The 14,200-nt window shown below is 42.4% G+C and overlaps 1 protein-coding gene across 2 annotated transcripts in view; it reads left to right on the top strand.

The window, feature by feature from the left end:
• Positions 1-14,200, top strand: part of LOC130355737 (T-cell receptor-associated transmembrane adapter 1) — a 178,176-nt gene that overhangs the window by 25,664 nt on the left and 138,312 nt on the right. Inside the window, exon 2 of one of the 2 annotated variants that reach the window (XM_056556299.1) lies at positions 8,333-8,372. The gene's annotated coding sequence lies outside the window, so the exon portion shown is untranslated. Of the gene's footprint in view, positions 1-8,332; positions 8,540-14,200 lie in introns of both variants that reach the window. The other variant, XM_056556296.1, reaches the window with a different exon arrangement.

Genomic DNA, 14,200 nt, shown 5'->3' with positions numbered 1-14,200 from the left:
TGTAGACCCAATTTTTTTATTTTTGCAAGGGGTTAAAAGGAAAAATTTTTTACTTGTATTTGAAACCCAATTTTTCTCGAGTAAGCCCATACGTCATATGTCTATGTTAATTGTTCGGCGGGCTCAGACGGGAAGGAGCGACAAATGGTTTTTGGGGGGCATTTCACCTTTAGGAAGCCCCTATGGTGCCAGAACACATGGCATACCATTTTGGAAACTAGACCCCTCGGGGAACATAACAAGGGGTAAAGTGAACCTTAATACCCTACAGGTGATTCACGACTTTTGCATATGTAAAAAAAAAAATTTTTTTTCCTAAAATGCTTGGTTTCCCAAAAGTTTACATTTTTAAAAAGGGTAATAGCAGAAAATACCCCCCAAAATTTGAAGCCCAATTCCTCCCGATTCAGAAAACACCCCATATGGGGTTGAAAAGTGCTCTGCTGGCGCACTACAGGTCTCAGAAGAGAAGGAGTCACATTTGGCTTTTTGAAAGCAAATTTTGCTCTGGGGGCATGCCGCATTTAGGAAGCCCCTATGGTGCCAGAACAGCAAAAAAAAAACACATGGCATACTATTTTGGAAACTAGACCCCTCGGGGAACGTAACAAGGAGTAAAGTGAACCTTAATACCTCACAGGGGTTTCACGACTTTTGCATATGTAAAAAAGTTTTGTTTGTTTTTTACCTAAAGTGCTTCTTTTCCCAAAAATTGTACATTTTTTAAAAGGGTAAAAGCAGAAAATACCCCCCAAAATTTGTAACACAATTTCTCCCGAGTACAGCGATACCCCATATGTGGCCCTAAACAGTTGCCTTGAAATACGACAGGGCTCCAAAGTGAGAGCGCCATGCGCATTTGAGGCCTAAATTAGGGATTGCATAGGGGTGGACATAGGGGTATTCTACGCCAGTGATTCCCAAACAGGGTGCCTCCAGCTGTTGTATAACTCCCAGCATGCCTGGACAGTCAGTGGCTGTCTGGTAATACTGGGAGTAGTTGTTTTGCAACAGCTGTAGGCTCCGTTTTGGAAACAGTGGCGTACCAGACGTTTTTCATTTTTATTGGGGAGGGGGGCTGTGTAGGGGCATGTGTATATGTAGTGTTTTTTACTTTTTATTTTATTTTGTGTTAGTGTAGTGTTTTAGTGTTTTTATTGTACAGTCACACGGGCAGGGGTTCACAGTAGTTTCTCGCTGGCAGTTTAAGCTGCGGCAGAAAATTTGCCGCAGCTCAAACTTGCAGCCGGATACTTACTGTAAACCTCCGCCCATGTGAGTGTACCCTGTACATTCACATGGGGGGGGACATCCAGCTGTTGCAAAACTACAACTCCCAGCATGTACGGACAGCGGAAGGGCATGCTGGGTCTTGTAGTTATGCAACAGCTGGAGGCATACTACTTTGGCTGGGGATGCTGGGGATTGTAGTTATGCAACAGCTGGAGACACACTGGTTTCACAACCAGTGTGCCTTCAGCTGTTGCAAAACTACAACTCTCAGCAGTCACCGACAACCAACGGGCATGCTGGGAGTTGTAGTTATGCAACCAGCAGATGCACCACTACAACTCCCAGCATGTTTTTTAGCTGATTGTGCAAGTTGGGAGTTGTAGTTTTACAACAGCTGAAGGTACACTTTTCCATAGAAAAAATGTGCCACCAGCTGTTGCAAAACTATAAGTTCCAGCATGCCCATAAGGGCATGCTGGGAGTTGTGTTGGTCTGCCTCCTGCTGTTGCATAACTACAGCTCCCAGCATGCCCTTTTTGCATGCTGGGAGCTGTTGCTAAGCAACAGCAGGAGGCTGTCACTCACCTCCTACTGCTGCTCCGGGACACAGGTCAGTCCCTCGCCGCCTCCGCCGCTCCTGGGGCCCCGATCCCAACATTGACGCTGGGGATCAGGGTCCCTAGCTCCCGGGGTCCACGTCCCGCACCCGCTCACGTCCTCCGGAAGAGGGGCGGAGCGGGTTGCGGGAGTGACACCCGCAGCAGGTGCCCTGATTGGTCGGCCGGTAAACCGGCCGACGAATCAGGGCGGTCGTGAGGTGGCACCAGTGCCACCTCACCCCTGCTGGCTATGGCTGTTCGGGGCCTATGGGACCTATAACACTGCAAAAAAAATGTAAAAAAAAAGTGTTAATAAAGGTCATTTAACCCATTCCCTAATAAAAGTTTCAATCACCCCCCTTTTCCCATAAAAAAAATAAAACAGTGTAAAAAAAAAAAAAAATAAACATATGTGGTTTCGCCGCGTGCGTAAATGTCCGAAATATAAAAATATATCCTTAATTAAACCGGACGGTCAATGGCGTACGCGCAAAAAAATTCCAAACTCAAAAAAAGCGCATTTTGGTCACTTTTTATACCATTAAAAAATGAATAAAAAGTGATCAAAAAGTCCGATCAAAACAAAAATCATACCGGTAAGAACTTCAGATCACGGCACAAAAAATTAGTCCACGTACCGCCCTGTATGTGGAAAAATAAAAAAGTTATAGGGGTCAGAAGATGACATTTTTAAACGTATAAATTTTCCTGCATGTAGTTATGATTTTTTCCAGAAGTGCGACAAAATCAAACCTATATAAGTAGGGTATCATTTTAACCATAGGGACCTACAGAATAAAGATAAGGTGTTATTTTTACCGAAATATGCACTGCGTAGAAACGGAAGCCCGCAAAAGTTACAAAATGGCGTTTTTTCTTCGATTTTGGCGCACAATGATTTTTTTTCCGTTTCGCCGTGCATTTTTGGGTAAAATGACTAATGTCACTGCAAAGTAGAATTGGCGACACAAAAAATAAGCCATAATATGGATTTTTAGGTGGAAAATTGAAAGGGTTATGATTTTTAAAATGTAAGGAGGAAAAAACGAAAGTGCAAAAACGGAAAAACCCTGAGTCCTTAAGGGGTTAAAGAGACACATGTCAAATTTAAAAAAAAAGAACCGGGTCATTGAGGTAAAAAATGGGTCCTTCCTTAAGGGGTTAATAAGGCCTCTGCAAAATGAAAGAAGCAATCTGATTGGTTGCAACTTTTCCTCTGCACAGGTTTTGATAAATCTCCCCCAATTGGGCTTATTTACTAATGTGATCCTGACTCTTTTTTGTAGGGTTTTGCACCCAAATTGTGTCGCACGTTCCATGCGACACAATTTGCGACCAAAAAAAACCAAAACCCTCCATTTTACAAGAAAAACCTTAAAGGGGAGTGGCCACAGGGTGAAGTGGGCGTGGTCCTGGCAAAAGGGGTGTGTCCCTGACAGTTTTGAAAAAAAATTCCAACAGATTTACTAATGTTTCCACAGAAAACTCTACAGATCAGAACAGTTGTAAATACCTTGGGAAAATCAAAACCCACAAAGAAAACTCCACTCTTAGCAAATAAACCCCAATGTGTCATTTTTACCGAAAATTTTTCAATTTTGTCCCACAAATATTTTTTTTTTGGTTTCGCAGTAGATTTTTGGGTAAAATGACTGACACAAGAAACAAGCCATCATATGGGTCTGTAGGTGCAAAATTGAAAAGGTTATTATTTTTAAAAGGTAAGGAGGAAAAAACAAAAGTGGAAAAACGCTCAGTCCTTAACAGGTTAATTGTTACCACTTTTGCGTATACGTGACTTTTTGATCACTTTTTATTCCTTTCTTTCTGGGGTGTGATTGAAAATCAACAAATTTGAACATTCGTATGTTTTTTACATTTACGCCACTCACCATTCATAATCATTAACATTATATTTTAACTCAGACATCAGGGGCATCACTAGGTCAATAGATTCGAGGCCCGTGCCCCGAATGTAAAGACCTGTGGCCTGAATGTCAGCTGCCTATCAGCTCCCACTCCACCATTCACTCACACGCTGCAGACACTTCTGCCTTGCAGAATGTGAGTACAGGGATGCGATCCCTGGCAGGCTAGCGCAATGACGTCACGAAGATCCAGTCCCCGCGGCTCACATGCTGCAAGCCAGAAGCTACCCCAAAATGTTCTTTAACTATATAAATAGCAAAAAGGTCAAACATGAAAAAAAAAAATAAGGAAAAAATTATAGATGGGAATCAGGAAAAAGCTAATATATTAAACAAATTCTTCTCCACTGTATTCACCGAGGAAAATGAAATGCCTGGTGAAATTCAGTGAGATAAGGTAAACTCCCCAGTACAGGTCACCTGTCTAACCCAGGAAGAAGTACAGTGCCACCTACAAAAAATCAAAATAGACAAATCACCAGGTCAAGATGGCATTCACCCCTGTGTTCTAAAGGAATTAAGTAATGAAATAGACAGACCCCTATTTTTAATATTCAGGGACTCTATAGTGACAGGGACTGTTCCCCAGGACTGGTTCATGGCAAATGTGGTGCCAATATTTAAAAAGGGGTCAAAAGATGACCCCAGGAATTATAGACCTGTTAGTTTAACCTCTTAAGGACTGAGACCTTTTTTTCACCTTAAGGACTGAGCCCTTTTTCACCTTAACCCGATAACGACCATGGACATCTATACACGTCCAATGGCCGTTACCGGGGTATGATCATACCGGCCAGCTGATTCCTGTAGCTGGGGGCCGGCGTTAATAGCCGACATGCGGCGATCGCCGTGGCCGGCTATTAACCCTTTAGATCGCCGCTGTCAAAGTTGACAGCGGCGTCTAAAGGTGCCTGTATACAGTCCCTGGTGGTCCAGTGGGGTGTATCGCCCCCCCGCAGCGCGATCGTGGGGGAGCGATCCACTACTGAGGTAGCCTGAGGGCTTACCTCTCCTGCTGCGGCGGCTCCGGTGCTCTGAATGATAAAGCCTGGCAGGGCCAGGCTTTATCAATCAATCGAGCGCAGAGCATACAGATCATTATGGTTTTATAAAACCACAATGATCTGTATGAGGAATCTAATGATTCCTCCTAAAAGTCCCCTAAGGGGACTAAAAGTGTAAAAAAAAAAAGTTTACAAAAAGTTTAAAAACACACACATTAACCCCTTCCTTATTAAAAGTTTAAATCACCCCCCTTTTCCCAAATTCCATATTAAAAATATGTAACCATAATAAAAATAAACATATGTGGTATCGCCACGTGCGTAAATGTCTAAACTATAAAAAATATATCATTAATTAAACCGCACGGTCAATGGCGTACACGCAAAAAAATTCCAAAGTCCAAAATAGCATATTTTTGGTAACTTTTCATACCATAAAAAAAGGAATAAAAAGTGATCAAGAAGTCCAATCAAAATAAAAATGGTACCGATTAAAACTTCAGATCACGGCGCAAAAAGTTAACCCTCAAACCACCCTGTACGTGGAAAAATAAAAAAGTTATAGGGGTCAGAAAAGGACAATTTTAAATGTATAAATTTTCCTGCATGTAGTTATGATTTTTTCCAGAAGTACGACGAAATCAAACCTATATAAGTAGGGGATCATTTTAATCGTATGGACCTACAGAATAAAGATAAAGTGTCATTTTTACCGAAAAATTTACTGCCTAGAAACAGAAGCCCCCAAAATTTACAAAATTGTGTTTTTTCTTCAATTTTGTCGCACATTGATTTTTTTTTTCCGTTTCGCCATAAATGTTTGTGTAAAATGACTGATGTCATTCCAAAGTAGAATTGGTGGCGCAAAAGATAAGCTCTCATATGGATTTTTAGGTGCAAAATTTAAAGGGTTATGATTTTTAAAAGTTAAGGAGGAAAAAATGAAAGTGTAAAAACAGAAAAATGCTTGGTCCTTAAGGGGTTAAAGGGGTACTCCGCCCCTAGACATCTTATCCCCTATCCAAAGGATAGGGGATAAGATGTCAAATCGCCGGGGTCCCGCTACTGGGGACCCCGGGGATCGGTAATAGAGCTGAGTATGTTGTGTGTGAATGTAGCAAAGCTGAGTATGTTGTGTGTGTGAATGTAGTAGAGCTGAGTATGTTGTGTGTGTATGTATGTAGCAGTGCTGAGTATGTTGTGTGTATGTAGCAGAGCTGAGTATGTTGTGTGTGAATGTAGCAGTGCTGAGTATTTTGTGTGTGTGTGAATGTAACAGTGCTGAGTATGTTGTGTGTGTGAATGTAGCAGTACTGAGTATGTTGTGTTTGTGGGAATGTAGCAGTGCTGAGTATTTTGTGTGTGTGTGAATGTAACAGTGCTGAGTATGTTGTGTGTGTGAATGTAGCAGTGCTGAGTATGTTGTGTGTGTGAATGTAGCAGAGCTGAGTATGTTGTGTGTGAATGTAGCAGAGCTGAGTATGTTGTGTGTGAATGTAGCAGAGCTGAGTATGTTGTGTGTGAATGTAGCAGAGCTGAGTATGTTGTGTGTGAATGTAGCAGTGCTGAGTATGTTGTGTGTGCGTGTGTGTGAATGTAGCAGAGCTGAGTATGTTGTGGGTGTATGTGAAATATTCCATGGTTACTAGTGCCCAGACAAGCGATAACTGTATAAATAAAACATTTCTGAGCTTAAATGTGAGTGCAGATGCAGTGACCAAGAAAAAAATTAAAATAAAAGTGTATATATATGAAAAAAAATATATAACATTTTTCAATAATAATTTTTTTTTTATAATTACTTACATAACACCCCCCCCCCCCCCCCCCCCCCAAAAAAAATAAAAATAAAAAATAAAACTACAACAATTTCTTTGCTTTCTACTCTATCAAAAAGCTGGTGGGAAATTTTTGATGTAAACTGGACTCTCACCCCACGTATAAATAACATGTAAAGCAGAAAATATACGTGGACACGCCCACTTTTACAAAACTGACGTGAACAGTGTAAACCGCGGCACAAAGCTCTTTAAACATGTGATACTTTTCGCACAAAAATTTATTTTTTGTTTTATTTTTTGGCGCAAAATTCTTTGAGAATCTCCCCCTCTGTGTACTTTATAAAGATTTATGATTTTACTGTTATGCAGAGTTTTGTTCGGCGCACACTGCTTCTCCCGCACTTCTAGCTATGTGAGCAGTGTACCGTGTGAGGTAGAGAAGGATGCATGGTAGAGCGAGGGGGGCATTTCTATATTTGCACAAAATTTATCAAAGGAGTGTACAGCCTTAGTAAATCTTGAGCAAGAGTGTAAATTAGACAGCAGTGTAAAGGGGTAGAACTGTGTCTACAATAGACACATAATGATACATGTCCCCCACTGTGTACATACATTACACAGGGGTGTGTAAATTTAATAAAAAACTACCGTATTTATAGGCGTATAACACGCACTTTTTAGGCAAAAATTTTTAGCCTAAAGTCTATGTGCGTGTTATACGCCGATACACCCCCAGGAAAGGCAGGGGGAGAGAGGCCGTCGCTGCCCGCTTCTCTCCCCCTGCCTTTCCTGGGGTCTAGAGCGCTGCTGCCGGCCCTTCTCTCCCCCTGGCTATCGGCGCCGCTGCCCGTTCTGTCCCCCTGACTATCGGTGCCAGCGCCCCATTGCCGGCGCCGATAGCCAGGGGGAGAGAAGCGGCGCCGACAGCCAGGGGGAGAGAAAGGGCAGCGGCACCCATTGCCGGCGCCGCTGCCCCGTTGCCTCCCCCCATCCCCGGTGGCATAATTACCTGGGTCCGCGCTGCTGCAGGCCTCCGACGTGCGTCCCCGGCGTCCTTGCTATGCGCTGCACGGCACGGCGCATGACGTCAGTGCGCCGCGCCATGCATAGTAACGACGCAGGGGATGCGCGCCGGAAGCCTGCAGCAGCGCGGACCCGACCCAGGTAATTATGCCACCGGGGATGGGGGAGGCAACGGGGCAGCGGCGCCGGCAATGGGTGCCGCTGCCCCTTCTCTCCCCCTGGCTATCGGCGCCGGCACCGATAGTCAGGGGGACAGAACGGGCAGCGGCGCCGATAGCCAGGGGGAGAGAAGGGCCGGCAGAAGGGCTCTAGACCCCAGGAAAGGCAGAGGGAGAGAAGCGGGCAGCGACGGCCTCTCTCCCCCTGCCTTTCCTGGGGGTGTATCGGGATATACACGCGCACACACGCACCCTCATTTTACCATGGATATTTGGGTAAAAAACTTGGTAAAATGAGGGTGCGTGTTATAGGCCGGTGCGTGGTATACCCCGATAAATACGGTACTTGTCTAAAACGGAGCAAAATCTACTTGTCCCTCATTACAATACACTTGTCCTGGGCAATTTTTGATTTTACACTCTCGTTTTTTCCTTCTCGCCCAATAATAGCCATAACTAACTACTATAATGATACCTTTACATTTTTCCATAACATATGCTCCGAAACAAACAAAAATATTGATGAAGTGAAAATGTAGCCGACAATAATAAAAATGTAGTGTGTGTGAGTGTGTTTTTTACTTTTTTCTTAAAAATATTTTTTAGATACTACTGTCAAGGATGGCTGCGGATGAGGCCTTAAAATGTGAGTGACTGCTGCTGTATACTGCTGAGTGCCGACACAAGGAATACACACCAGACAGAATGTTGGTATAATATCTCCTTGTTAGCATACTGGCCAAGGAGCTGCCCCAAGGAGTTCTGTTTATTACATGGAAGTGGATTCGTTTTTACATTTGACAAAAAGGGGAGGTTAGTTATCACGTCAAATTCATCATGTTATATTTTGATTGGTTATTTGAGCTTTGTGTCTGTATATATTAGCATATTTAAGCATCTATTTCTTTCTTGGCCAAAGTTCACTTATGCGGCTCTCTCACTCTCTTTGTCCTGCCATACAATCTGTATCTTCTTCAAATATTTTGTCTTCTGACGTCTCATCTTGGTCCTTCTGGCATCATCCCAAGCTCCCCATCTTAGTTACAAGCAAACTGCAAGCTGATATATGGGTTAAGAGTATGTAACAAATATCTTTTTGCAGCATTAGCAATGGCATATAAGTATATAAGTATTAATATATATTGTTCGGCAGTCAGAATCATTTTAATCAACTTGTCAGTACTACTACTCCCAGCATGCAACACACTGTTCCATGATGGGAATAGTAGTTCCTGTACTGATAGATAGATCGCCCTGCTCCTGCGATCTTCCATAATATAGCAGAGATGCGGAGCGGCTCTATACAGCGCTCACATCTCTGCACTATACTCCGGGCTGGTGTGATATGAATAGAAATTCACCTCACTCATTCATATTTTCTACCCAGAGTGGGGATTGGCCGGATGGTGGCAGCCAATCCCCGTTCTCAGTGGGAAATATGAATGGTGAGTGGCCGGCCGGAGTATAGTGCAGAGATGTGGAGTGCAGGAGAAAGCCGCTCTGCATCTCAGGGATGAAGGATGAAGGACAATCGCATCGGGTGCCAGAAGTGACACCCGCTGTGATCTGTCCTTAACTGCAGGTACTACTGCTCCATGCTGGGAGCTGTAGTACCTGCATTAATAGACAGATCGCAGCGAGTGTCACTTCTGATAACTGTTGCGATCTGTCTATTAATGCATGTACTACAGCTCCCAGCATAGAGCACAGTGTGGGAGCAGTAGTACCTGAAGTTAAGGAAAGATCACAGTGGGTGTCACTCCTGACACTCGCTGTGATCCTCCTGGATAATGTATAGATGAGGGCGGGCGGCCACTCTTCCATGGTCCCCTTCACTAACGTATATATACACCTATTCATATTTCCCACAGAGAGTTGTGATTGACTGGAACCATCTGGGTTAGGTGTATATATATATATATATATATATATATATATATATATATATATAATTGCAGTGCAGGGGACCATAGAAGAGCAGCTGCCAGCCCGCATCTTTACATTATACAGGAGGATTGCAACGGGTGTCAGAAGGGACATCCGGGGCGATCTGTCAATTAGTACGGGTACTACTACTCCCATCATGAAAAACACACACACTACATTTTTTATTATTGTTGGCTACATTTTTAGTGCCCTGCCCGCCCACATAAATTGATCCCTGTTTACAAATTAATAAAAATGTTGTTATAAAAAAAAATTTCATTAAATACAATTTTTTTTTATCACTACTGTATCTTTTTTTTACAATTTTTTTTAATGATACCCTACAAAATTTTATTAAAAAAAGGTATCTCCATCACTTTTTTGGACAGTCCAAATAAGAATAAAAACTGCCTGCAAAAACTCCAAAGTTAAAACCCACATGTCGTTTTTCTTGGTGTTTTTTTTACTCCCATTGACTTCTATGGGAGAAAAATGTCACGATTTTAGGGAAAAAAACACCATAGGCTCAACATTCCTCGACTTTGCAAAACTGCCAAGGAGCTGAAAAACACCAAAAAAAGAGTGAAGAAACACCAAAAGGATAAAAAAATACAGCAAACTGAAAAACGCAAAGTGGAAAAGAAGTTTGCAGCTAACATCTGGACGCAGCATTTTTTGGTGTTTTTTGGGAAAAACGCACAAAAAAAAAAAAAAAACAAGTGGAAACTTAGCCTCAGACTCTTCTAGTGTTATTTTATCTTTCTAGTAAGAGAAGTGTTGTGCAGTGGAGTTCACCATGCCTTACCATTCTGTTCCCTGGTGTTTTGTCAAGTAAGATGACTTTTCAGAATAAGCCGTCCACTGTGTTTACATGAGATGCAGCCTCATTTCTGGCCATTTTATGACTAATATGTAATTTCCCCCTTGGTTACCCCTCTTAAGGCTCCATCTCTGTGTCAGCTTTCCCTGTACAGTGGATGTAAAGTAGACTTCATTGCTCACTATCACTCCTCATCATAAATGTTCTTTTCAGACTTTTTTCATTGGTGGTCTGTCCTCAGGATAGATAATCAATGTCTGATCAGCAGGGGGCTGAGACATGGTTGATCAGATGTTCGTGCAAGCTTCGGATCTGGTACACATACAAAATGACCATGGCCGTAAGCCATTGTGTAGTAGCACTGGATTACTGCAGCTCGACTCCCATTGACATGAACGTGAGCTGAGCTGCACTAACCCAGCAGCACCAATATACAATGAATGGTGCGTGGCTTACGGCCCCGTTCATTTTTTAAGTGTCTTAATGTTTTGAGTCTTTAAGACTGCTTATACAGTCATGGCCATAAATGTTGGCACCCGACAGTTTTCAAGAAAATGAAGTATTTCTTGCAGAAAAGGATAGCATGTGCTATACACATGTTTATTCCCTTTGTGTGTATTGGAACTAAACCAAAAAGGGAGGAAAAAAGCTAATTGGACATAAGGTCACACCAAACTCCAAAAATGGGCTGGACAAAATTATTGGGACCCTTAACTTAATATTGGTTGCACATCCTTTGGAAAAAATAACTGAAATCAGTCGCTTCCTATGACCATCAATAAGCTTCTTACACCTCTCAGCCAGAATGTTGGACTCTTCTTTTGCAATCACTCCAAGTCTTTCTTATTGAAAGGGCGCCTTTTCCCAACGTCAATTTTAAGATCTCTCCACAAGTGTTCAATGGGATTTAGAACTGGGCTCATTGCTGGCCACTTCAGACTTCTCCAGCGCTTTGTTGCTATCCATTTCTGGGTGCTTTTTGACGTATGTTTGGGGTCATTGTCTTGCTGGAAGACCCAAGATCTCAGACGCAAATCCAGCTTTCTGACACTGGGATGTACAGTGCGACCCAAAATCCATTGGTAATCCTCAGATTTCACGATGCCTTGCACTCATTCAAGGCACCCAGTACCAGAGGCAGAAAAACAACCCCAAAACATAATTGAACCTCCACCATATTTCACTGTAGGTACTGTGTTCTTTTCTTTGTAGGCCTCATTCTGTTTTTAGTAAACAGTAGAATGATGTGCTTTACCAAAAAGCTCTATCTTGGTCTCATCTGTCCACAAGACTTTTTCCCAGAAGGATTTTGGCTTACTCAAGTTCATTTTGGCAAAATGTAGTCTTGCTTTTTTATGTCTCTGTGTCAGCAGTGGAGTCCTCCTGGGTCTCCTGCCATAGCATTTCATTTCATTTAAATGTCAACGGATAGTTCGCGCTGACACTGATGTTCGCTGAATCTGCAGCACAGCTTGAATATCTTTGGAACTTGTTTGGGGCTGCTTATCCACCACCCGGACTATCCTGCGTTGACACCTTTCATCAATTTTTCTCTTCTGTCGACGCCCATGGAGATTAGCTACAGTGCCATGGGTTGCAAACTTCTTGATAATGTTGCTCACTGTGGACAATGGCAAATCTAGATCTCTGGAGATGGACTTGTAACCTTGAGATTGTTGATATTTTTCCACAATTTTGGTTCTCAAGTCCTCAGACAGTTCTCCTGTCCTCTTTCTGTTGTCCATGCTTAGTGTGGCACACACACACAATGCAAAGAATAAGTGAACTTCTCTCCTTTTTATCTGCTTTCAGGTATGCTTTTTATATTGCCCACACCTGTTACTTGCCCCAAGTGAGTTTAAAGGAGCATCACATGCATTAAACAATCTTATTTTTCCACAATTTTGAAAGGGTGCCAATAATTTTGGCCAGCCCATTTTTGGAGTTTGGTGTGACATTATGTCCAATTTGCTTTTTCACCTCCCATTTTTGGTTTAGTTCCAATGCACATAAAGGGAATTAATACTTATAGCCAATATCTAACAATATGATTAATATGAGTAATTCAGTTATATCTGATTCATAAATGTGCTACTAACATGATGATCTCTGTACACAGAAATTATTCATGATATATAAACAATTCCCTTCAATTCGTATCAACACCGTTAATTAAAAAATAATATTTCTGCACCTGATTCACATTTTCTGAGTATGGTTCAATATTACTGGACCTGAACATGATTCAAGGCTGGTCATAATCAGTGCAATAAGACGTCATTTAATCCTCAGCAAGGCCAAGGCCAGTATACTGATCATAGAACACCTAAACTAGAAGTAATGGAGAGGCTCTTATACTGCCAATTGCCAATCAAGACCAACCCACGGTGACCAAAGGAGTCAAAATTAGGGATAAAATTGTTTTGGGGCTCAAAGTCATGGATACTGGACTAGTAATAGCTTATAAATAATGCAATTTATTGTATTAGTAAAATCAAATCAACAATAAAATAATTATGCACATATTAGTAGTAGTATATTATGACTTGCGGTCCTCAGGGCCCTTGTGAACTGCTATATTTAAGATATTAGTTTATACACTGTAATAAAACCACCTATGACACTTAATACAATCTATCAACAGAGCAGCATTAGGTACAGTGGTATTTATAAATATCCACAGTAACCTCTGATGTTAAAACAGTCACTGATAGTATCAGTTCAGGAAGTCACATTTTGTAAATGGAAGTTCGGTGCAGAGCACCACTCACCCGTCCGGACATGTAGATGATATCTCCTAAACAGAGGTAGCAGAGTAGATGTCGCTTGCCTTAGGAGCTGACATTCATCCCAAGATAGCGCTTCTTACGGTATAGAACAATCACTGCACGGAGACACGGCGGTCTCCTCTGTTGGTGCAGCAGGTTTGTGTAGCACAGGGTAGAAGCAGGTAGTTACTGCTGGGGTACACGGCGGTGTCTCCTGTGTTTGCAGCACAGAGGTGATCGGTCGGGCTGTAGCAAGAACAGAACAGTACTGTACTGTATGGTGAGTGGTGCTATCCAGTGGTGGCATCCTTGTGGTATTGGAGTGCGGGCTCCAAGATAGATAAAATGGTTTCTTGATTCGGGGTATGTCAGTGGGATAGCAAAGGTGCCATGCCATAATCTTGTTTGTGAAGGTGGATATACCAGAATTATGGCTGGATGCATTTCAGGACCCCTTAGGTTCTTTCATCAGCAGGGTATAATATGAAGTTATGGGGAGATATATATATATATATAGTAAAAAAAAATAATAATCAAATGGGAAATAGGAAATAAAAATATATTGTGAATATAGAAAAATGCGTATAATTGTAATAGATTGATTGTTATGAACCCAAGTATATGTGTGCAATAGAGGAAGGACCCCCCAAACGGTCCCTCAACGTGCTGGGTATAGAGCCTGACACTGATGGGCCATCTGAAGGGGCCATCTCACTGAATTTAGTCCAGGAAGCTGAACAGTTCCATATCAGTATTGAGCACCCTAGGGACCAACAAACCAAACTCAAAATTTTTTCCGGACTCAGCTCTTGACATCTTCCCTATAAAATTACCCCCACGCCAATCTTGTTGTTCACGCCCCCTCCCATAGGCTTGCATTCAGGGCCGGAGCGTGACGTCACACGGGGGCGGAGGCGTGACGTCAAACGCCGTCGGCCCTGTGGTCACCAGTAATCAGAC

The sequence above is a fragment of the Hyla sarda genome, chromosome 2, assembly GCF_029499605.1.
Source record: "Hyla sarda isolate aHylSar1 chromosome 2, aHylSar1.hap1, whole genome shotgun sequence".
Classification (NCBI taxonomy): domain Eukaryota; kingdom Metazoa; phylum Chordata; class Amphibia; order Anura; family Hylidae; genus Hyla; species Hyla sarda.
Note: the sequence above shows the minus strand (reverse complement) of the source record. Positions and strands in the feature narration are given on the sequence as shown.